The sequence below is a fragment of the Sinocyclocheilus grahami genome, unplaced genomic scaffold (assembly GCF_001515645.1).
Source record: "Sinocyclocheilus grahami isolate Dianchi unplaced genomic scaffold, SAMN03320097.WGS_v1.1 scaffold510.1, whole genome shotgun sequence".
Taxonomy (NCBI): domain Eukaryota; kingdom Metazoa; phylum Chordata; class Actinopteri; order Cypriniformes; family Cyprinidae; genus Sinocyclocheilus; species Sinocyclocheilus grahami.
In genome coordinates this window covers 284,966-310,206 of record NW_015505689.1, presented here as the reverse complement: position 1 = coordinate 310,206, position 25,241 = coordinate 284,966, and the positions used below count along the sequence as shown (strand labels likewise).

Here is a 25,241-nt window from a genome sequence, read left to right as displayed (position 1 = left end):
GAAAAAATTTAAATAAAAAAGTTTTTTTTTTAAATAAATGAGTAAAAGCTGCTAATATTGTAAGCTAATTTATGATCAGAAACGTGTGCTCATGTGTGCTTAAAATCTAGTTTCAAAAAGGGGACATGACAAAATACCTATGCAACTATTTTTTTTTTTTTAAGAAATGTATACTTTTATTTAACAAGGACAAATTCAATTGATAAAAAAGTAATAAAGACATTTCTAATGTTCCAAAATATTTCTATTTCAAATAAATGCTGTACTTTTGAACTTTTTAATTCATAAAAAACAAACAAACAAGCAAAACATTGCTTAAATAAAACAAACACATTTTTAACATCTCCATTTTTGATTAATTAAAAAAAAAGAAAAAATTTAAATAAAAAAGTTTTTGTTTTAAATAAATGAGTAAAAGCTGCTAATATTGTAAGCTAATTTATGATCAGAAATGTGTGCTCATGTGTGCTTAAAATCTAGTTTCAAAAAGGGGACATGACAAAATACCTATGCAACTATTTTTTTTTTTAAGAAATGTATACTTTTATTTAACAAGGACAAATTCAATTGATAAAAAAGTAATAAAGACATTTCTAATGTTCCAAAATATTTCTATTTCAAATAAATGCTGTACTTTTGAACTTTCTATTCATCTATAAAATAAAATGTATGACCGTTTCCACAAAAATATTGAGCAGCACAGCTGTGTTCAACATTGATAATAATCAGAAATGTTTCTTGAGCAGCAGATCAGCATATTATACTGATTTCTGAAGATCATGTGACACTGAAGACTGGAGTAATGATGCTGAAAATACAGCTGAGCAGCACAGGAATACATTACATCTTATTACATATTCACACAGACAACAGTTATTCTAATAATATTTCACAATATTCCTGTATTTTTGATTAAATAAACGACCCCAGTGCTCTGAATGGTGTGCGCTGGTTCATGTTTAGATGCTCACCTGAGACAACATGCCCCAGTCTCTTCATGACGGCTGAGTCAGCTCCTTTGGTGTACAGTACATGATGCTTTTCACCTCAAACTTCAGCAGCGCTTCACTGGGCAGCTCGACAGTCACATCCACCACGGTGAACCCATAAGCCTTTGCAGGGTGAATGAGAGCGGCCTCATCTGGACTGTGGGCCTCGTAACACACCTCCTCTGACCCAGACGGACCGCTTTTAAGCTTGCGTTCACCAGAAATGCCCCGCGGCGTCTCAGACCTCTGAGCTGTGAAACACGTGGAGAAGTGATCTGCGAGTGTCTGTCCTCCTCTCTTGAAGAAGAACTTCATGGAGGTGAACAGTTTTCCCAGAGAACCCTTTCTAAACCACTGCCGCATCTTATGAAGTATGAGTACGAGGCGTTACGCCGCCCTTTGACCTGGAAAAATATACATTTATTTGCATGTCAATTTAGCTCACAGAGCTCACTTATGTCCAAAATGAATGATCAAATCTGTTTAAAAAAGTCTTAATGTTGGCAGTCTGTTCAAATGATGAATCAATGAATTGAAACCCAATTCTGAAATGAATTTGTAAAATCAGATTTTCTGTATGTGTGTGTTCGGTTAATTATGATAAACCTGAAATATTGCAAATATTGAAATGGAGCCCATGTTCCTGCATAACGCTCTAAAACACACTAATAATGGAGTTCTTCAGGTGCTGTGGATCTGCATACACTGTTAAGTTGTGATGGACCCAGGGTGATACAACCATGCTCCATTGGTAATCAACTTAATTAACGTTGACCTGATGTCTTTGAACGTCTCAGTGCTACAGGTCTGAGGCCAAATATAATTTCTACCCAGGACAAAGTGCTTCGCTCGGGGTCCTCGAGTGCAATTTCGGAAATTAGTGCTGACCAGCAGTGAAGGATCCTCAGCTTCACTAAACTTCTCTCTCAGACTCGACTCATTACAGACGCATGTGGGGCGGACTTGGGGGACGACGGATGAAAAATCAAATTGCATGCACCAAGTAAGTGCTTGCTGGAGAATTAAAATGTAGTAATTATAAAACATACCACCGGGCTGCGATGCACGAGCTGAAGAAGAATTAGTCATGCAGGGGCAGTAGTAAAATATCTCGTGGCAATGAGGTACTCAGTGTGCAAGAGGCATAATTTACATGGCGGCCTATTATTGTTATTGTTTTGGCATGAGGGACGTTTTTGAGCACGTTCTCAACCCTCTCGGCTCCAGCAAGGTCAGCGTTTGCTCTCACCCTCCGTCTTTGGGCCGTCGCAGAGGGAACTAGCACTGTGTTGCAGATGGCCAAAGCCAGAAAAAAGTCCAGGTAAGGCCCGGTCTGGATGCTCGCCACCTGGCGCTCCACCTCCAGCATCAGCTTCCTGTCTGGAACCACCACCATTTCCTGTTGGAGGAAGTACGGCTGCGGTTACATCATGCACAACAAGACCATGCGGTTTGTTTCCATAGGTGGAAAATCGTACAACATCGTACGACAACAAAAGGCGCGACGTCACGCGAAGAGGCAGCGGGGCGAGAGACGATCTGTACAGTAGCAGTAGCCCATGTTTAATGCACCCCGGCGGCCCCATATGTCAACAGATCGAAACCGAGCGGATCCGAGCCAGCATCACTGTGCTCATAAATGAACCCAAACTGCTCGGCCATCTGCGGGGCAGACCGTGAGCATGCAGGAGAATGGGTCAGGGGCGAGACGTCAGAAATGACACATTTCGGCTATATTCAGATTTAATATGCTGTCATTTACAATATTTGATTATTTTATGGGTTGGGCATCTGAGAGGGTGGCAAAATGCAAAATGTGCTTCTCTTTTATCTACAGAATTGCAATTACACTGCAAAAAAAATGGTTTTCTTACTTCTTACTAAAATCAAGATATTAAGTCTTGTTTTCTGAAAAAACTGAAAACGTTTTTGCATAAAACAAGAATAAACATTTGCCAATAGGGTAAGAAAAATAAACTTAACTCAAAGGGAAAGCAAGATTATTTTTCTTACCCCATTGGCAGATATTTTTTCTTGTTTTAAGCAAAAACTAACAAAAATTTTCAGAAAACAAGATTTAAAGGGATAGTTCACCCAAAAATGAAAACTCTTGTCATCATTTACTCACACTCATGTTTTTCCAAACCTGTACCTTCTTTATTCTGTTAAACACATCCGAAGATATTTTGAGGAATGTTGGTAAGAGCTGGCGGTAGCCATTGACTTCAATAGTATGGAAGCAAATATTATGGAAGTCAGTGGCTACCGTCAACTGTTTGGTTACCAACATTCTTCAAAATATCTTCTTTTGCATTTACCAGAAGAATGAAATTCATACAGGTTTGGAACGACATATAAATTATGTAAATGATGACAGAATTTAGATTTTTGGTTGAACTATCCCTTTAATATCTTGCTTCTCAAGTAAATGCATCTTGATTTAAGAATGTTTAGATATCTGTAATGGAAAACAAGACAATAGAATAGTGAGCAATAAAATTATTTTCAAAATATCCAGTCAATCTTGCAACCCAGGCTCACTGAAAATACGTGACTCTGCCTACATTTCTCAAACCTGAAATACATTGTTCTGGGTACATTTCGCATCGCTTTTTTTAGGTGACACGACCACAGGAGTCACTGTAAGCGATATAATTTCTTTCTCCGTTGCAGATGAATTAAACAGACCAGTGCCTGTGGGTACAATTTTGCAAAATTATATTTTGTTGCTTGTAGCACAGCAGTTTGGAAGTGAAAAGTCTGACACTAAAAAGTGTGTTCAGTTTTGTCTAAAAGGGACAGTTTAACCAAAAATGATATTTCTGTCACCTTTTGCTCACCCTCAAGTTTTTCCAAACCTGTATGAATTAATTTCTTCTGTTGAACACAAAAGAAGATATTTTGGAGAATGTTATTAACCAAAAGGTTGACGGTAGCCATTGACTTCCATACTATGTTTTCCCCTACTATGGAAGTCAATGGCTACCGTCAACTGTTTGGTTACTAACATTCTTCAAAATATCTGTTATATTGGTCAATGCAAATATCACAGCAGTTCAGAAATTCAATCTCTGCTGTATCAGGTGCGCTACCGAGCAAGTTTACTAAATTACACAAGCCTTACATACACTGGTTACAGTATGTAATGTAAACATCAAAATGTAATTGTTTACAAATAATGCACTATGGTAAAGGTGTTTTGAGGTATCGTGCAAGGAACTGTGTAAAATAAGTAATCGATAATCATAATTTGTGTGAACAGGTGTTGGTGTTTTACTGCCACTAGTGTTCATTTCAGCTGGAAACTGCAGTGAATTGAATGCATAAGTGCGTTTTTTGGAGTTTTTTAGGTAGAGTCACATTTTTCCAGTGAGCCTGAAAGAGACTTTTCTTTCAAAACAAATCATCCTGAATTCCCAACCTTCACCCCGAACACACAGATATCAGCGTCTTCTGATCTATGTTCTCACCAGTGGACTGCTGAAGACCATGTCACTTTGGGCTCCTGCTGCCACTTTTGATCTGCGCCGACTGGCAGCTGTGACTTGAGTGTTGGCGTGATTTTTGTCCCCTGTGTGGATGTCCTGTAATTCTTCCAGAGGGAAGAATGGAGGAAGCTTTGTATGTTGGTAGACAGCGACCTCCTCCTCTTCATTTGCTCCACTGACGAGCAGCTGAGGAACGCCATCCTTATTATTCCTTAAGCTAATTATACCAATTTACAGCAAACTAAAGAAAATATTTATTTAAAAATAAATAAATGAATAAAAAATTAATTTATTTGAAAAACTTTTTAAAAATTAAAAGTCTGGGGCCAGATTTACTAAACAGGGCAAATTAGCGTTAGAGCGCCGTAAATGCGCCGATGGGAGGGGAAAATTCTGCGTGTGATTTACTAACAATGCGCTCATTAAAGAACACAGACGTAGCCAAATCATTTCCATAATGACCAGCGTAATCAACCAAGAGCAGTGCAAATTACCTCCTGCTTTAAGACATGCTTTTTTGGGGGCGTTAAATAATGGCGCAAATACCAGTAATTTGACGAGCGCAAACGTTAGTAAATCGTGTTGCGTGATTTATTTTAATACTCTCCCCCCATAAAGTTTGTGTCTGAAAGGGAAACTAATTAGTAATAAATCAAAAAAATAGAAAAGATAAATATCGCAGAACAAATGTAAAATATTTAAAAGCTTATATAATAATAATCAGCACTGAGATAAGCTTTCCAACTGCACCGTTCTCCTCATGACAGTATTCAGTCCCTATGATGGAGCAGTGCCTAAACACCATCTTGTTTTCTGTGAGCGTCCCTGTCTTATCAGAGAACACATACTGGATCTGTCCCAAGTCCTCAGTGATGTTCAAAGCACGACACTGGACCCGACTGTCCAGCTCCTCGTCATAGAGTTCCACACCCTGAGTGATGAAGAAGATCTGCCCCATCTTCACTAGCTCAATGGACACGTACAGTGAAACAGGGATCATCACCTAGAGAGAAAGTCCTGGAAATATTAGTGTTAGGAGCCAGATAAACATCTGCAATCTCAGTCTTCGTCACGTTCCATGAACGGGGTCCAATATAAAGCTTTTTCTTGATCAACAAACGGGCCGTGAAAAGAGGTGCTTAACCTTCAGGAAAGGTCACCTTAGAAGGCGAAACTAAATATTATATATACAATTTTATTTTGAGGTTAGCTGTTTTTGCTATTTTAATATAATTTTGGACATCTAAATACAAGTTTAAAATTATATACTGTATGTGAGATGTAAAGTAAATAAATAAATAAATAATTATGTCAGTGTTGCAAACTTAGATGTCAAAATTAAGATGTCACTTAGTTGGAGCCTGCTATCTAGGAACAAATATATTGGCTGCATTTCTATAAATCAAAGAAAAATATTTGTTTGATCATTGTTTCTTATAGAAACTTGAGTGTCACTATATACAATTTATTTTAAAAATGGATTTAAAAAAAATCACATTATTTATTTACTTGTCTTTCCACAATGCAGCAGAAATTGTCCAATGTTACATATGAGTGAAATTTGTAATTTTTATTTTTCATTAAAAAAAAAAAATGTATGATTTGAATCTGCGCAAAAACCATGTGCTAACAACAAAAATATCTCGTAATGCGCAAAAACCATGTGCTAACAACAAAAACATTGTAATGCACAAAAACCATGTGCTAACAACAAAAATATTTCGTAATGCGCAAAAACCGTGTGCTAACAACAAAATAAAATTCGTAATGCACAAAAACCGTGTGCTAACAACAACAAAACATTTGTAATGCACAAAAACCATGTGCTAACAACAAAAATATTTCGTAATGCGCAAAAACCGTGTGCTAACAACAAAATAAAATTCGTAATGCACAAAAACCGTGTGCTAACAACAAAAAAAAATGTGTAATGCACAAAAACCATGTGCTAACAACAAAAAAATTCATAATGCACAAAAACCATGTGCTAACAACAAAAAAATTCATAATGCACAAAAACCATGTGCTAACAACAACAAAAAATTTGTAATGCACAAAAACCATGTGCTAACAACAACAAAAAATCGTAATGCACAAAAACCATGTGCTAACAACAACAAAAAATCGTAATGCACAAAAACCATGTGCTAACAACAAAAAAATTCATAATGCACAAAAACCATGTGCTAACAACAACAAAAAATCGTAATGCACAAAAACCATGTGCTAACAACAAAAATGGTTCCCGCGTCGGAGCTCTGTCCGGAGAAGCCTTTAGACCGGACCATCAGTAAGGTGGTTACTATGAAGCCACTGTTATGCAGGAAGCTTCCACCTAACCTCGGTCAGGTGGAGAAATGCTGGTTAGAGGGGAAGGGGAAGAAAAGGGTAGATGATACACCCCCTGAGGGAACGAGTGGATACCTAAGTATTTCTCTGATCCGGACGAAAGCGCTGACGCCTTGTCTGGATCACATCCCTCAGGTCTTGCCTACCTCCCTTTGACCCACGATACTTCCTACCCCTACCCGCAGGCGGAGGAGGAGCGCGAGTGGTGAGGAAAACGGCCTCTTCCATTCCTTCTCGAGCTCAGTATGGAGATCAGGAAGGAAAGGAAGGCTCACCTGAGCTGGAGGGTTATGGCTAGAAAGATAACGTTCCTCGAGACGACCTCGCAATGTCACTTCCTTAGTTCGCTTCCACGGCAAGTCAAGCCTCGCCGTGGCGCGATCCATAACCTTTAAAAGCTCATCATACGCAGGGCAGGAGGATTGAGAAGGCTCAGCCTCAGCTTCTTCGCTCTCTTTATCCATTTCCTGCTCTTCCTGGGCTGAACCCAACAGAGCACTGGCCCCTGGATCAGATGATGTTAAAGAGAGAACATCATCCTCCAGCGGCTGTCTCTCGGCCGCTGCTGATGAGCGCGAGAGGGAAAGTCCCTCTTTAAACTCATCGGCCATGTCCACCTGAGATCCCCACGAGCTCATTCTCCTCCGTGCCTCAGCAGCAGCAGGTCCTGAACCGCGGGGAGCAGATGGTTGCCCCTCTTTACTCGAAAAGAGAGACAAACGAGAACGGAGCTTTTTCATTGGAAAAAACTCACAATGCGCGCAGATTGCCCCCTCGAGGACATCGCGTGCGTGCTCTTCGCCCAAACAAACAACACATAGATTGTGTGTGTCATCTGGTGTCAAAAAGCGATGACACGGACGCACACACCTTCTAAATGCTCTGCTAGTGCTCGCCATAATGAAAGAGATAGCTCTTACTTTTTCCTTGGAATGCACGCTTCAAAAAGAACAGTCAATGAAGACGAAGAAGAGAATGATGTGTAGCTCCCAGCGCATATTTATACTATAGTTGCACCAGTAGTGATGTCATGGCTGTCGCCGGCCAACGAGTTGGTTTTTTTCAATGTATGCTTCAGACAAGGGTCACGACGAGGTGTTCCCCCATAGCGACCCCTAGAGAACGCAGTTCGAAGTTCCCATGAAAGGGAACCATGTGCTAACATCAAAAAAAAATTTGTAATGCACAAAAACCATGTGCTAACAACAAAAACATCTCGTAATGCGCAAAAACCACGTGCTAACAACAAAAAAATTGTAATGCGCAAAAAAACAATGTGTTAACAACAAAAAAATTGTAATGCGCAAAAAACAATGTGTTAACAACAAAAAAATTGTAATGCGCAAAAACCATGTGCTAACAACAAAAACATTTCGTAACGTGAATATCAAAATTCTGAAATTATGTGATTTTTGTCATTTTTATGCAGTCAAAATGGTGGGACAGGCCAAAAATCTATATGTATAGGGATATTTCACCCCAAAATTTAGTACTTTAGTTCTAGAATAAATGTGAACATGCTTTAATTCATCAAAAAAAAAAAAATCACATTTAGTTTTCCTCAAAATTAATAAAAACAGTTAAAAGCAACTCAGAATATGACGCAAAGCTGCAATAATTAAATATGTTAAATAATACAAATATCCTTTATGTATTTAATCCCATTTTATTAACCCATTTGCTGCTGACCTTTGATGATCCAATTCAACCGTACTACTAAGCAAAATTACTCAAGATAAACTAACATTTCTTCTTCTTTTTTATTGCTGAAGTGTTGAACTTTCTTCTTTTGCGTTCTACTGTACAGACGTGAATTTATATTTCCTTCAGCCTGAGGCTTTTGGTGTGAAAGGGCTTTTAAATTTGCCAAAAATATAACTTTTTATATTAAAAGCAAACAAGCAAGCCCAGCCCAGATTTAAAAAGTAACGCAAAAGTAACGTAACCCATTACTTTCAATAAAAAGTAACTAAGTAACGTAATTCGTTACTTTTTAAGGAAGTAACGCAATATTGTAATGCATTACTTTTAAAAGTAACTTTCCCCAACACTGCTGCTGAACACATATTTTTAGTAAGAACGTGGGTAGCCAAACAGTTGTTGGCACCCATTGACTTCCACAGTAAAGTTAGAAGTGAGAAACTGATGGAAAAGTTTCATTTTTGAGTGAACTATCCCTTTAGGCTGAATGGAGAAATGAAGTTTAAAAGTAGTTACATTGTACACTATGATACATTTATGTCATCTTACTCTTTCGGTGAAACGTGGCCATTACTTTCACTTAAACGTGCTTAACATAAGCCTTGCGAGTGACAGATTGTGTACCTGTAGTAAGATGATCATGGTGAAGAACATGTAAAATCCCACTAGGACTGAAGGAGTGTAATTGCCATTACTGTCAGGGACGATGTATGAGGGCATGCTGGTAAAAGTTTCCAACCAGATCGCATGGCCTGTGAGAAAGAGACATTTACATTCATTAATGACGCTGCTTTTGACAGTACTGTATTTCAATATAGATATTCCAATAAAGCGTCATTGAACTCGAAGCACAGAGAAAGAGAGAGCGAGATTAATCATTGCTTTCATAAGAGACTGGCGTGTGAGCGAGCTATTCTGGGCTCACTTCATATTCAGAAACCACTTCATATTATTTTTTTGTGGAAACGGATACATTTTTTCAGGATTCTTTGAGAAATAGCAAGTTCAAATGTTTATAAATGTCTTTTCTGTCACTTTTAGATCAACCTAATGCATCCTTGCTGAATAAAAATATAGAACTTTACTTTATTATTAAGGTTTTTAGGATATTTTTAGGACATTAACATGTCATTTTAATGCATAACCTAATCGTTTAACATAATGGCTTATAGCAAAGTACCATGGTATGCTAGTACTACAGTACTTTTTAATGGATATTATTATAGTGCACTCAGAAAAAAGGTAGAAAAGTTGTGCCGGTACTCTTTCAAAACATACAAATATGAACCATTTAGGTACTAATATGTACTTTTAAAGGGAAAGGTCACCCAAAAATGAAAATTCTGTTATCATTTGCTCACCCAAATGTCTTTCTTCCGTTCAACACAAAAGAAGATATTTTGAAGAATGTTGGTGAGCAAACAACTGACGGTAGCCATTGACTTCCATAATATATTTTTTTTCCATACTATGGAAGTCAATGGCTACCGTCAACTGTCCGGTTGCCAGCATTCTTCAAAATATCTTCTTTTGTGTTCAACAGAAGAAATAAACTCTTGCAGGTTTGGAACAACTTGAGGGTGAGCAAATGATGACAGAATTTTCTTTTTTTGGGGGTGAACTGTCCCTTTAAGGTATTAATATGTACCCTTCAGGGATAGGTACAAAGGTGTACTGCAATGTTACAAATGATTAATTACTTTGATAAAAACAATAATTATGTTTAAATAATGTGCAGCTCCACAAAATAATGACATGCATGTAATGTAATATATGCACTACTGTGGAGTGTCATAAGGGTCAATTTTTCTGAATAAATAAGCTTTCCATTGATGTATGGTTTGTTAGGATAGGACAATATTTGGTCGAGATACAACTATTTGAAAATCTGGAATCTGAGCGTGCAAAAAAATCTAAATATTGAGAAAATCATCTTTAAAGTTGTCCAAATGAAGTTCTTATCAATGCATATTACTAATCAAAAATTAAGTTTTGATATATTTACAGTAAGTCATTTACAAAATATCTTCATGGAACATGATCTTTACTTAACATCCTAATGATTTTTGGCATACATTTTTTTTTTTATAATTTTGACTCATACAATGTATTGTAGGCTATTGCTACAAATATACCCCAGCGACTTATGACTGCTTTTGTGCTCCAGGCTCACAAATGTGGTGATGAAATGTAGCTGCATACACCACTATTCCAGAATCAGAGCTTGTATGTTAAAGTAATGCACTTTGTGCTCAGCGTGTAGTGCGTCTTGAATTATCGAGGGGCTTGTTCCCCGTACTGTACCCAGGGCTCTGATGAGACACATGAAAAATAGAAGAATCACGCAGAACAGCACATCCGTATTCATCTTCCTTTAGATCTTGCTGCGTTTGTACCTGGGCCCGCTGTTGTTTAACATGGATTTGGTCTCGTGTCCTGCAATGAATAAATCATGGCGTAAAAACAAGAACATTTGTAAAATAGCAACGGTCATTTATAAGCCATGCCATGTGTATAATTTATCAAGAGAGAAACAGTGGGCTACAGAAAACTTCAACTGCCATCTGTGTGCGATATAATGCACCTAGATCGCGTTATAGACAGCTTCATTGAATATAATGGGAGAGCGTTCTAGTTTGTTGTGTCGCTTCCGGTGGAAATGGGATGTTAAAGACTTAAAACAGAGTCTGGCGGTACAGTATAGCATGGTCTTATTACACTATTAGATGTCACAGTCACAGTATATTAGGCTCTATCATTACAAATGAGGATCAGGGATGATGAATGAAAATGTACATTGTGAGTTATAAAAACAAAACTGCTTGCAGATGAAGAATGAGAAAGAAATTAAGAAAGTCAAATAAAATTCAGAAGTTTTTGTTTTTGAAAGAAGTGCTCACCAAGGCTGCATTGATTGATTGATTGATTAAACTTATGTTAGCTATTTAATATCAAATAAAATAAGAACAGTAATATGGTGAAATACCATTACAATTCAGACAAACTGTTTTCTATTTTAATATATTGTAAACTGTAATTATATTATTATCATATAAATTTTTTGTGGAAACTGATCAATTTTTTCAGGATTTTTTGAGAAATAGCAAGTTCAAATGTTTATAAATGTCCTTTCTGTCACTTTTAGATCAACTTAATGCATCCTTGCTGAATAAAACCATAGAACTTTACTTTATTATTAAGGTTTTTAGGAACATTTTTAGGACATTTACAAGTCATTTTAACACATAATCGTCTAGCACAATGGCTTATATCAAAATATACCATGGTATGCTAGTACAGTACTTTTTAAGGGATATTGCTATAGTACACTCAGAAAAAAGGTACAGAAGCTGTCACTGTGTCAGTGCACTTTCAAAACAAACCATTTAGGTACTAATATCTACATGTTAGATAATAATACTGTATGTACTTTTAAAGTGATAGCTCATCCAAAAATGAAAATTATGTCATCATTTGCTCACTCTCAAGGTTTTCCAAACCTGCAAGAGTTTCTTTCTTCCGAAAACAAAAAAAGATATTTTGAAGAATGTTGGTGAGCAAACAACTGACGGTAGCCATTGACTTCCATAGTATTTTTTTCCCATACTATGGAAGTCAATGGCTACCGTCAACTGTCTGGTCGCCAGCATTCTTCAAGATATCTTCTTTTGTGTTCAACAGAAGAAAGAAACTCTTGCAGGTTTGGAACAATAAGGTACAAAGTTGTGCATTTTGAAAAGTGCCTCGAGTATAACATTTATTATGTATAACATTAATTATGTTTAAATGCTGTGCATCTCCACAAAATAATGACATGCATGTAATGTAGTATAAGTATTATATGTAAGTATATGTAGTGTATTTTAGTGCATCCCATGTGAGCACACAGTACTGTGGAGTGTCAAATGTGGTGATGAAATATACGGGTGTACACCTCTATTCCAGCTGCATCATCAGTATTTCTCACCGTGCAGCCACGCAGCAGAAGACTATCGATGCCGAAGCCCGTTCTCCTCTTATCAGGCCTCTCCCTGTGACATCAAACACAGCATCTTCCTTAGCCACCCAGACTAATTACCTCTCTGTGCCACGTGAGGAACGGGCCCATCTTTGAATGGAGGAGCAGGATAAGAGCTTTATAATGCTTGGGAACATCAGAATCATCTCGAAGCATGATAACCCAGTTAATATGGCTGCAACGGGACAAAAAAAGGGGCCAAATCTGTTGTCCAGCCTACTTCATATGTGGACGTGTGGGTAAACTTTGCGACAGAGATTTAAAGGAATAGTTCTCCCCCCAAAAAATTAAAAATTGGCTGAAAATTGACTCACCCTCGGGCCATCCAAGATGTAGATGAGTTTGTTTCTTCATCAGATTTGGAGAAATGTAGCATTGCATCACTTGTTCACCAATGGATGCTCTGCAGTGAATGGGTGCCGTCAGAATGAGAGCTGATAAAAACATCACAATAATCAATCGACATCTTGTGAAATGAATAGCTGCGTGTTTGTAAGAAACAAATCCATCATCAAGGCGTTTTTATTTCGCTTCAGTCCATCTCCTGCTGTCTCTCAAATAAAAATGCACCAACATATTTGTTTAGAGCTGTTTTGGCTTGTAAACGGTGCTTGATCTGTGCAGATTTCTCTCCTGATTCAGACCAGACAATTTTTTTTAACTGGAGGAAGCGTTATTATAGATTATGAACTCACATTTTAGCAACAGTTTGAAGTTAAAGGACTAGTTCGCCCAAAAATGAAAATTGTGTCATTATTTAATCCCCATAAAGCTGTTCCAAACCTGTACAAGTTTCTTTAGTCTGTTGAACACAATAGATGATATTTTGAAGAATGTTGGTGACCAAAGAGTTGACGGTAGCCATTGACTTCCACAGTATTTTTTTTGCCACACTATGTAAGGCAAATATGTATTATGTCAATGGCTACCATCAACTGTTTAGTTCCACATTCTTTAAAATATCTTTCTACAGAAGAAAAAACACATACAGGTTTAGAACGAGACGAGGATGATATGATGACAGAATTTTGATTTTTGGGCAAACTATCGCTTTAAAAATGTCTTATGATGGATTTGTTTTTTTAGAAACACAAAGCTTTTGTCTTCTCCAGATGTTAACTGATGGACTGGAGTGGTGTGGATTACTTGTGGATTATTGTGATGTTTTTATCAGCTGTTTGGACTCTCATTCTGACGGCACCCATTCACTGCAGAGCATCTGATACATTTTCAGCAGATTTAAATTTTTTGGTGAACTGTTCCTTTAATCCGCTGATGCTGGTGTCCACTACTAAAACCCATTTGTAACTATTTAGGTAGATGCTACATCCATGACTTTTGACCCATTATTTTAGATGACTGTCCTCTTTAAATGTCGCGTTTATTATTTTTAACAACATAAATTCAACATGGCTGATGAAAATGCTCATGCATCAGCCGCTGAAATATTTACCATGACTTTCTATTGCAATGGACAGATTGCACCTCTCAGAAGAAAATTTGTTGTTAAATTCATGTTTATTGCATTATTTCAGTTTCATGTGTGTTACCGTGATGGTGTTTAGTGTTTGTGTGAATGACGCACACCTTCTATATTATATGTTATTATTTAAAAGCTGCTTGTGATGGGCTTTGGTTCATCATGTGACTTTCTCATCACCTCCTGCATTTGGTGGTTATCAGTGTATTACAAAGCTACAAAACAGATTTCAGTACTTCAATAGGTTGGTAAATTAACATACTTTCATTTAATGAAATTACGGTATTTAACTTTAAATTTAAGTTAAAACCATAAAACCTAAAATGGTGCCACAGCTGCCGGTTTTTTACCGTACTTTTTAAAAAAAATTTTTACAGTGTATAGTTGTAGTTCTATGAATATTATATTATAATGGTATATATTTAACTTGATTTAATACTTTATCAAAGACATTCATGTCCTGATGTGTCCAGTGTCCAGTGTGTCCAGTGTAGCTGTGATTTAGACTTTAATGCATATATTTTGTGATAGGCAGCGCTCTTACCAGAGCAGAAAAGCCTGGCACCACCTTCCTCTGTCTGAGGTTGATCTCTCCGTCCAGATTGGCTGTTTCTATGTGACACACTCCATTAGGGTCGGATGTGTGCATGATCTGGTTAGAGAGCACTCTCACAAAATCCCCCACACGGACATCCTTCCATCTCCTCTCCCCAAAACACATCTGCTTGCTGCGAGAAGACCAGAACTAATACCTCACACGCAGCTCTTCTCATGCATTGTGGGCTCTCGGTGTCTCTCTATTACATATAAATGCACAGACACCCTTAGATGCCATCAGTATGATTATGAATACATGAATTGTAGACAGCAGATTACTTGCAGTGCAGGGTAGATTACTTACAAGTTATAGTCCGCTACCGATTCCAAATTACATGACACAAATTGTAGTTAGTAAAGTAATCCATTACATTGCACATTTTCGTTGCATCCACACAGCGTCTTTTAACGTGAATCATTCACAGCATGCAATTTACAATAACAATTCACCATAATCATTCATAATCACCAGTTCTGCTCTCTAACTGTAAGTCCTCATCCGATCACTGCCACTGTCTGAGATCTATGTTTTAAATTCAAGTGTTTCTGGTTTGTATTCACAGTGCATGTTAACTATGAACAAGTAGGTGCATCCAAATGCTTTCGTGAGCATCTCAAAGCATGCTTTTTCAATCTAATCCACCAATATATCTGCATTCCTTTCAGTTAAATGGCAGGGGATAGACCTCTGAGTTCACATGACAGGTTACAGTTAGGACATGTTTGCTCTAGGAGAAGCATGACAAATCATACAGTATGTGGGAAAGGTGCATGCATGTACTGAAGCTTAACCATTTGCAAAAGGTCGGTGTGACTCAACAGGAAAGAAGGCATTAGTTACACTGCATCCTACTCACATTTTTGTGATACAAATGCATGCAATGTCAAATGTCAAAGCTTGTGCATGCTAATCTGAGTCATCCAACCTGGCAACTATCTGTTAAAGTTTGCCATTGTTTGCGGCAGATGTATTTCTTAATGAAAGTTTGGGGGCAGCATGTTCTACCACAAGGAGAGGGATCTATAAATAACTACCTGCCATACTCATGACAATTCTTCCTGCATCCCTCCTCCACACCAACTGCCCCTCTCCTCGCATGCATATGTCCAGGAGTCTGATTACAGACTGCAAGCCAAAACCTGCCTTTTATTAGGGGTGTTTGCTAAAGCATGCATCACTATTATTGTTGCCAGAGGCGTCATGCCCTCTGAGATCTTTTTATGCAACTTCCAAAAAACAGAAGATATTTTTACATTTGATAAGTACAGAATAGTTCACCCCAAAATTTAACTGTACTCACTCTCAGGGCATCCAAGATGTAGATGAGTTTGTTTCTTAATCAGATTTGGAGAAATGTAGCATTGCATCAGTGTCTCAGCAATGGATGCTCTGCAGTGAATGGGTGCCGTCAGAATGAGAGTCCAAACAGCTGATAAAAACATCACAATAATCCACAAGTAATCACAGCACTCCAGTCCATCAGTTAATGTCTTGTGGAGCCAAAAGCTGCATGTTTGTAAGAAACAAATCTTTATTATTAAGACGTTTTTAACTTTTAACCATCACTTCTGGACAAAATAATGCATAAAAACACTTCCTTCAATTTTGGACATATTTCTCTCCTGATTCAGACGAGGCAACTTTTTAACTGGAGAAAGCAAAATTACAGATAGAGTACTGGTATTTACACAATGGTATTTCGCTACAATTTGAAGTTAAAAATGTCTTGATTGATTTGTTTATTACAAACTTTTGTCTTCTCCAGATGTTAACTGATAGACTGGAGTGGTGTGGATTATTGTGATGTTTTTATCAGCTGTTTGGACTCTCATTCTGACGGCACCCATTCACTGCAGAGCATCCATTGGGGAACATGTGATGTAATGCTACATTTCTCCAAATCTGATGAAGAAACAAACTCATCCACACGTGGGTGGCCTGAGGATGAATACATTTAAATTTTTTGGTAAACTATTTCTTTAATAGTCCCCCATAAGGATGTCACATTTTGGGGAAATTTTCCATTGTCTCACAATATCATTTTGTGATTTGTGCGGAACCAAGTTTTTAAGTGATTTTACAAAAATAAAATCACTATAAAACAACATTTTACAAAATGATCATTTGTCAGCAACACAACCAAAGAGATATCTATTATACTGTCTATCAGCTTTTTTATTAGATTTTGTTTTTCTTATAATTAAAAATTATTTGTGTCTGAAGACACTGCAGTTATTAGTACAGTTTTTTTAATAAACAATAATAGTTATTTTTATTAGGGTTTTTCCCCCCCATAAAACACAAGTAGTGTTATTAAAAAATAAATTCCGGAAATGAAAACGCAGGGCGATCTTGCTTGGCTTAATCAATTATAAAAATGTATTTTATATATAGGATTTCCATTCACAATGCATACCACAAAATAACATCACAACTCTCAGTCTTAGGAAAACGTGCTAGAATTGTCATTATTGACCCCTCAAAAAAAAAAAAACTAGGTGCATGAGGTAGTGCACTCATAGTATGAGGGGTTTGAACAAACCACAACTCTTAGTATTACACTTCATTAAATAATTAATCTCATATCTAGACAGCAACTACAGTACCTAGCAACATCCAAGCAACCACCCAGAACACCTTAGCATCCTGGCAGTGTGTATTGCATGAGTGAGCACAACTCTTCAGAAAGTGTAGAAATCCTGTATACTAAATGAACATGAGGACTAGCTACTTATTTTCTTGAATATTGCACAGCCGTAAAAATTCTCAGCAGGAGTGAATTAAACAGCCAAGATGGAATAAGCATCACTTTATCTGCCCTGAGCTGTTTTAATGAAAGGGGGTTCGACTATGTGTGTGAACAATATTATTAAACTCTCTCCCACTGGGGTAGAATAGGAACTAATCAATCATAACCGCTGGAGGAAAGCACCACAGTTCGTTCAAGTACAGTATGGGAGGAAACGTGCACATTACAAGCATTAGCAACACTGTACAGCGTAAAACCGTGTGAAGTATTAGATTAGCGTAATGATTTTGTTGCTTTCAGACAGAAGGTCCCCTTGTGGAGCCAGTGGAATGAGGGATTGTCTGACTGCTGGGAACCATTTGAAATTGAATTGTTTATTTACTGGTATGAAAATCCAGCATGATAAAGCAATGTCATAAAGAGAAAACAGGCCTTACAAAGAAACTGAATAAAAGCATCGCTACTGCTTGTCGTGCGTCATCGGGCATAAGCACAACAGATGTTGCCTGTACATTTATTCTCATGAATATTCTCTTGTTAGACTAAACACATATTACTCACGAAACGTGGCGTATTTAAGGAACATCACATGATTGCCCAAATTATATTGCTTTTGTACAACAGTTCAATATACAAGTATAGTTTATATTGAACTGCATACGTTTTAGACACTATATTATCACTTTGTTTTTGCCTGGCAAAAGAAAATGCTTTGAAATGAAGCCATAGCAGAATCAACTGTTGCTGTGAGCAACACACAGTAGTGGTGTTTTGATCCTGAATGCATCAGCAAACTGGTTAAGTAAATCATTCAATGACTCTGTCATACGAATCACAGTTTATGAACAAATCGGTTAAATAACATCAGCAAACTGGTTAAGTAAATCATTCAATGACTCACTCATATGTATCAGTTTTTGAACGCTTCGTTTAAATGAAAGATTCCGTGAATCACTCATAAAGACTTGTTTGTAGTACAAAAACTTTTACAATGCACTGCAGTTATTGTTCTAGTTACAGTCTACCTATAATAATGGGAGAAACTGAGATTCATGAACCAATTGCTTTGCAAAGGCATTTGAAGTGTTCGAAAACACGTTGTTAAAACCTGCTGATCAAACTGGGGTAAATGCAATTAAAACTTAAATGTTGCACACATTTTTCCAAACCACAAATGTTTTCAAAAAAGTTGAATCTATTAAAAGTAATCGAATCATCAAATACCCTTAAATATGAAGCATCTGTATAATATTCTTTTAATCATTTGTTCATTCAAATAATATGAACTCTGGTTTAAAACAAAAGTATTGCAAATGTTTAGTAGCTTCAAAAACTATAAAGCAGTACTTCGAAAGCACCCATCACTATCTATAATGGCTAATTAATTAAATATTTTGCACGTTCAGATGAAATAGCTTACTTCCACATTGAAAAATAAGGTTAATAATTCCAAACGACACAATGTTCAACAGCTGGAAGAAACTGCTATCCAAGAGTTCCTGTACCCTCATACAGCATTAACACAATCATGCCATCTAAACGCTACACTGGTTGATCTGATCACAGACAGAGTTGCAGGAATGAGGAATTGTCTCCTTTCTAACTGAACGGTGCTGCGCTAACAACCTTGAGCTGAAACGAAAGAACTTACATCATCAAAAAAGCTCACCAAAGGCTCTTCTTCCTATGACAGCTCAAAAAGTTTTGCCGTATCAAAGAACGAACGGCTTCAGTTCTATAGAGCAGCGATAGAAAGCGTATTAACTTTTTCAATCACACTGTGGAATGGCAACTCCACAGATCAGCAGAGGACGTTGGAGGACAGCATCATGCTCCCTGCCTCGAAAAGCATTGACTACCATCTCAAAGCAACTGACATTTCAGGATTCTACAAACAGTAATATCTTCCACAACATCACTTACTGTAAGAACATCCAAAATCTTCATTCCTCCACTCACACTGTAAAAAGTAGTATACTTAGTTGTTGAGCTACTTATTCTTAATTTAAACCATACTAGTTTTGTTTAGTATAAATTATGCATTTAGGTTGATTTACTGATGTTAGATAATGTTTTTGATGTGAACAGAACAGCTTATTTAGATATGACCATTTTTAGGTTACCATTTCAGGGCACATTTCTTGACAAGTATTTTGTGTGCACCAAAGGAAAAGTTCCTTTAAAAAAAAAAATTGCTGAAAATTTACTCACCCTTGAGAAATCCAAGATGTAGATGAGTTTGTTTCGTCGTCATATTTGGAGAAATGTAGCATTCCATCGCTTGCTCACCATTGGATCCTCTGCAGTGAATGGGTGCCGTCAGAATGAGAGTCCAGAAGCCAGAAGAGATGGTTTAAAGTTAAAATGCCCCAATGATGGATTTGTTCCTTGCAAACACACAGCTGCTGGCTTCTCAAAATCTTAACTGATGGACTGGAGTGGTGTGGATTGCTTGTGGATTATTGTGATGTTTTTATCAGCTCTCATTCTGACGGCACCCATTCACTGCAGAGCATCCATTGGTGAGCAAGTGATGCAATGCTACATTTCTCCAAATCTGATGAAGAAACAAACTCATCTTCATGGATTTCTCAAAGGTGAGTGATTTTTTTTAAATTTTGGAACTACTCCTTTAGTGCACGCAAAATAAATATATTCCAGAAATATGCATTGAAGTGGTAACCTAAAAATTGTAATATCTAAATAAACTGGTTTTGTTCAAGTCAGCGATGCCATATAAGAACCATTTTGGGTTCTAAATAAACAAACAAACAAACAACTTTCAGTGGTCAGTTCTTAAAAGAAACATTTCTATTTAGGGTGAAGAACATTTTAATAATCTGAAGAACCTTTTAGAAAGAACTGGTTCTGCAATGGAAAGATGCCATGTTAAGGGTTCTTCATCAAAGTCAATAACAAACCTTTATTTTTAAGAATTTACCTGCATCTGTATGATCACAATTTATTTTTAAGCCACAAAGCGCTCCAGTCCATCCACTATTAATGCCACTCCACAAGGCATTACATTTTAATAAAAGATTATAAAAACAAAGCATGTATTTTCTTTGGAATAACATGCATTCATATACAACAAGACCAGAAACAAGTATAAAGAAAGCTAATAAATAAGGTCAATAATTAAATGCATTCATTCACATTTCATGTTGACATTATGCCTGTCACGTCTGAATAAATATAACCCAGCTGTCCAAAACTGAGACGTGCTTAAAACAACAGCAAACACACACTGTGAATAATAGAAATGGCAAAAGAGGCAGCTTTTCTAACAGCCCCTCTGGGCACGATAGGCATGTCAGGACAGCAGCAGGCTTGAGTTTCGGACTGACCCGAGTCTGTCCCGCTCCTGTGCCACCTGGGCTCGCCGTATGGAAACACTCCGGGAATCACAAAATGGAGCAGCAGCTTAGCTCAAAATAAAATGAAAGAGACTAAGTAACCATGGCAATAAGTGATGGATTTGGAATCTCTTTTGGAAGTAAAAATATATCTCAGGGTGTACCTGAGACTGCTGCGAAATCTCTCTCTCTCTCTCTCTCTCTAACCCCTAGTCTCTCAGTCCTTCCACCACTCAAGTGTGGTGAATTACTCGTTTTTTCCCACCAGCTATTCCGTCATTTTAAAATAGATCTAAACGATGCCTTCTCTGTCTTCCCCACTGATGCAACACAACGATGAGGATCTCGTCAAAATGCACTCAATGCGTCGGATGCAAGACATTGTGCAGCTCTTCAAAAAGAAGGAAAAAAAATCTCCCACACAAATTTTATTTCTAGGTCAAAAATTCCCATGGGGTTTCGAAACACAGATGAAGTGAAACACAAATTCAAGCGAGCCTGAGCCACGACGGAGCTCATAGAAAGCGATGGAGGAGAGAGCGAGGGATGTAGAGAGGCAAGAACGAGTGCAGAGAGCAAGAGACATTTGACTTAGTCACTGTATAAGCACCAGCAATTTTATTTATTTGATATACCTTATATTAAAACCTGCACACATTTTCCAGCATAATACACTTAATAGAGGCGTCCAGTACAGACAGATACAGGATTTATGGGCTGCTTCATTGATCTACACTACAGCATTTAATAATTGTTATTTTAGCCTATGTAAATACATCCCAGACAGACACATTTTTCTATGATATGATATAGTGATAAAGATGATAGTGAAACGATTGTCAACTTTTTAAAATGCATCCAATGTTCTATTCTCTTATTTTTGGATGAGATTTTATGAATGCGTTGTGCAAACAAACCTTGTTTATTAGCATTTAGCATTAATTTTTAGTGCCTTAGCATTTAGCATATGCCATATTTTTGTTATTTCAATTCAAAGCATAAAACTGCTGTTTTTCAGTGATTCAGAATTGATCCAATGGTTGATGGTTGATCTGATGATTTTAGCCGTACAAAACCTGTCTGTTATGCTGTTCGATATCGCTGGTATTGGTTATAAAATTATGTAACTTATTATCGTAATCATAAACACTAAACCATTATAATTTTTTCTAGTTATTTATATTTATATAAAATCTAAATTAAAATTCTAAAAAAGACTAAATTAAGATGTAAACGGTATTTCTTTATCTTCCCTGAATAATAATTGATTTAATTGAAGAACGTGCAGTACAATACAGAACATAACTTCTGGAATAACTCAATGAAAATAGTTCTAGTTGTTATTTATTTTCCAGTTTTCCACGTGAGCATCTGAAGCTATCTTCTTAACGGAAACATTAAATTAATTAACCACATTAAAAAAAAGGTTTGAAAACAAGCTGATTTAATATAATTAAGTGAAAAAGAAGCGAAGCCCCCACAGAACACGTTTTTGATAGCCAATTTTCCCCGGAACGTGATTGGGAGGGTTTTATTACGCAGACCTGGCAACCCTGCAGAGGGCCTTTGAGTCAAGAAGGATGAGAACCACTGCACTAAACCAACATGTTAAATTGACAATATATTTTATATGTGTCCCTGGAGCACAAAAGCAGTGTTAAGACGCTGGGGTATATTTGTAGCAATAGCCAACAATACATTGTATGGGTCAAAATTATCCATTTTTCATTTATGCCAAAAATCATTAGGATATTAAGTAAAGATCATGTTCCTTGAAGATATTTTCTAAATTTCCTACCATAAATATATCAAAACTTAATTTTTGATTAGTAATATGCATTGCTAAGAACTTCATTTGAACAACTTTAAAGGCGATTTTCGCAATATTTAGATTTTCTTTTTGCAGCCTCAGATTCCAGATTTTCAAATAGTTGTATCTCGGCCAAATATTGTCCTATCCTAACAAACCATACATCAATGGAAAGCTTATTATTCAGCTTTCAGATGATATATAAATCTCAATTTCGAAAAATTGACCCTTATGACTGGTTTTGTGGTCCTTGGTTACATATTATTAATTTATTGTAGGTTTACAGTTGTGATCTGTTTACCTGCTGAATATGAAGCAGGGTGTGTTGTTGAGCTGTTGGTCAGTCTGATATCTCCGGAAGTCCTCGCAACCATCTTTAACAGCGGTCAGTGCCAGGATGACACAAATGGGAATGAGAGCCACCTCCGGCTGGAGCACGTTCACCACCGTGACGAAATTCAAGAAGGCCAGGCCCACGAAGTAAATGTTGGCCATACGGTGGAACTGCTCGAATAAGCTCATGGGGATGAAAGACCACAGCCTGTGTTTGTTGGTTTTGATGGCGTTGCCCTCATACTCGGCTGCTCACGTTTCTTCAGATCTTCGAAGGGTAAGTTGGAGACCACTGTCCTGACGGGTCTGTCTGCGCCTCGGTGCCTAAGAAGGGTCAGAGGGTTTGTCCAGGTCATGACGTCCCAGCTAAAACAAACCTCCCCTGCATGAGCTTTAATAGAAATCCTAAGGGTCCTCTAAGAAACCGAAATTTATAAGAAGCTGCCCTGCACGCCTCTCACATCACCTGTACGAGTGAGGCTAAAAAAGAAGTACAGAGAAAAAGAAAGAGAGAGAAGAAGTGGGTTGAATCTACACCTGTTAAACTCTTCTGACCGCTCTCTCTGTGGGAACAAACACCTGTCTGAGGTGAAGGTGTGCTGTCAGAGCACTGCATGCCAAAGAACCAAAGATTCAAAAACACAAACGCACCACACTGACCCAATTACATTAATCAAAGCTCGGAGCAGAAACAACGCTCAAGCTAGCAGTCAAAAGCCTGGGCACACTTGACTGAATATGCTTTCATTAAAACACTTTGTTATTAAAAAATAGGGGGGGAAAACAAAACATTTTGTTCTGAAGGCTGGAAATTTCTTGATTACACTCTCAGAAAAAAAAAAAAGATACAAAAGCTGTGACAAGGCCTTTTCAAAAGGTACACTTTTTTTTTTTTTACCCCTAAAGGGTGAATTAGTACCAAAAAGGTATATATTAGAACCTAAATTTGTACATTTTAATACCTTTTGATAGCCCTAGTGACAGACTTTTTTTGTACTGATTGGTACAAAAAAGCTATGCATTTCTTTTGAAAACAATCACCTTTATTAATTAATTATTTAATTGATGAATTGAAGCAGAAAGTAAAGGAAAAGCACCCCCCCCCCCCCAAACATATTACGCAGACATGGCAACCCTGCAGAGGGCCTTTGAGTCAAGAAGGATGAGAACCACTGCACTAAACCAACATGTTAAATTGACAATATATTTTATATGTGACCCTGGAGCACAAAAGCAGTGTTAAGACGCTGGGGTATATTTGTAGCAATAGCCAACAATACATTGTATGGGTCAAAATTATCCATTTTTCATTTATGCCAAAAATCATTAGGATATTAAGTAAAGATCATGTTCCTTGAAGATATTTTCTAAATTTCCTACCATAAATATATCAAAACTTAATTTTTGATTAGTAATATGCATTGCTAAGAACTTCATTTGAACAACTTTAAAGGCGATTTTCGCAATATTTAGATTTTCTTTTTGCAGCCTCAGATTCCAGATTTTCAAATAGTTGTATCTCGGCCAAATATTGTCCTATCCTAACAAACCATACATCAATGGAAAGCTTATTATTCAGCTTTCAGATGATATATAAATCTCAATTTCGAAAAATTGACCCTTATGACTGGTTTTGTGGTCCTTGGTTACATATTATTAATTTATTGTAGGTTTACAGTTGTGATCTGTTTACCTGCTGAATATGAAGCAGGGTGTGTTGTTGAGCTGTTGGTCAGTCTGATATCTCCGGAAGTCCTCGCAACCATCTTTAACAGCGGTCAGTGCCAGGATGACACAAATGGGAATGAGAGCCACCTCCGGCTGGAGCACGTTCACCACCGTGACGAAATTCAAGAAGGCCAGGCCCACGAAGTAAATGTTGGCCATACGGTGGAACTGCTCGAATAAGCTCATGGGGATGAAAGACCACAGCCTGTGTTTGTTGGTTTTGATGGCGTTGCCCTCATACTCGGCTGCTCACGTTTCTTCAGATCTTCGAAGGGTAAGTTGGAGACCACTGTCCTGACGGGTCTGTCTGCGCCTCGGTGCCTAAGAAGGGTCAGAGGGTTTGTCCAGGTCATGACGTCCCAGCTAAAACAAACCTCCCCTGCATGAGCTTTAATAGAAATCCTAAGGGTCCTCTAAGAAACCGAAATTTATAAGAAGCTGCCCTGCACGCCTCTCACATCACCTGTACGAGTGAGGCTAAAAAAGAAGTACAGAGAAAAAGAAAGAGAGAGAAGAAGTGGGTTGAATCTACACCTGTTAAACTCTTCTGACCGCTCTCTCTGTGGGAACAAACACCTGTCTGAGGTGAAGGTGTGCTGTCAGAGCACTGCATGCCAAAGAACCAAAGATTCAAAAACACAA

General features: G+C 37.4%; 1 pseudogene; it reads right to left on the bottom strand.

The window, feature by feature from the left end:
* Positions 1–995: 995 nt before the first annotated feature.
* LOC107554684 (probable phospholipid-transporting ATPase VB) lies at positions 996–24,952 on the bottom strand (annotated as a pseudogene).
* Between the last annotated feature and the right edge of the window lie 289 nt (positions 24,953–25,241).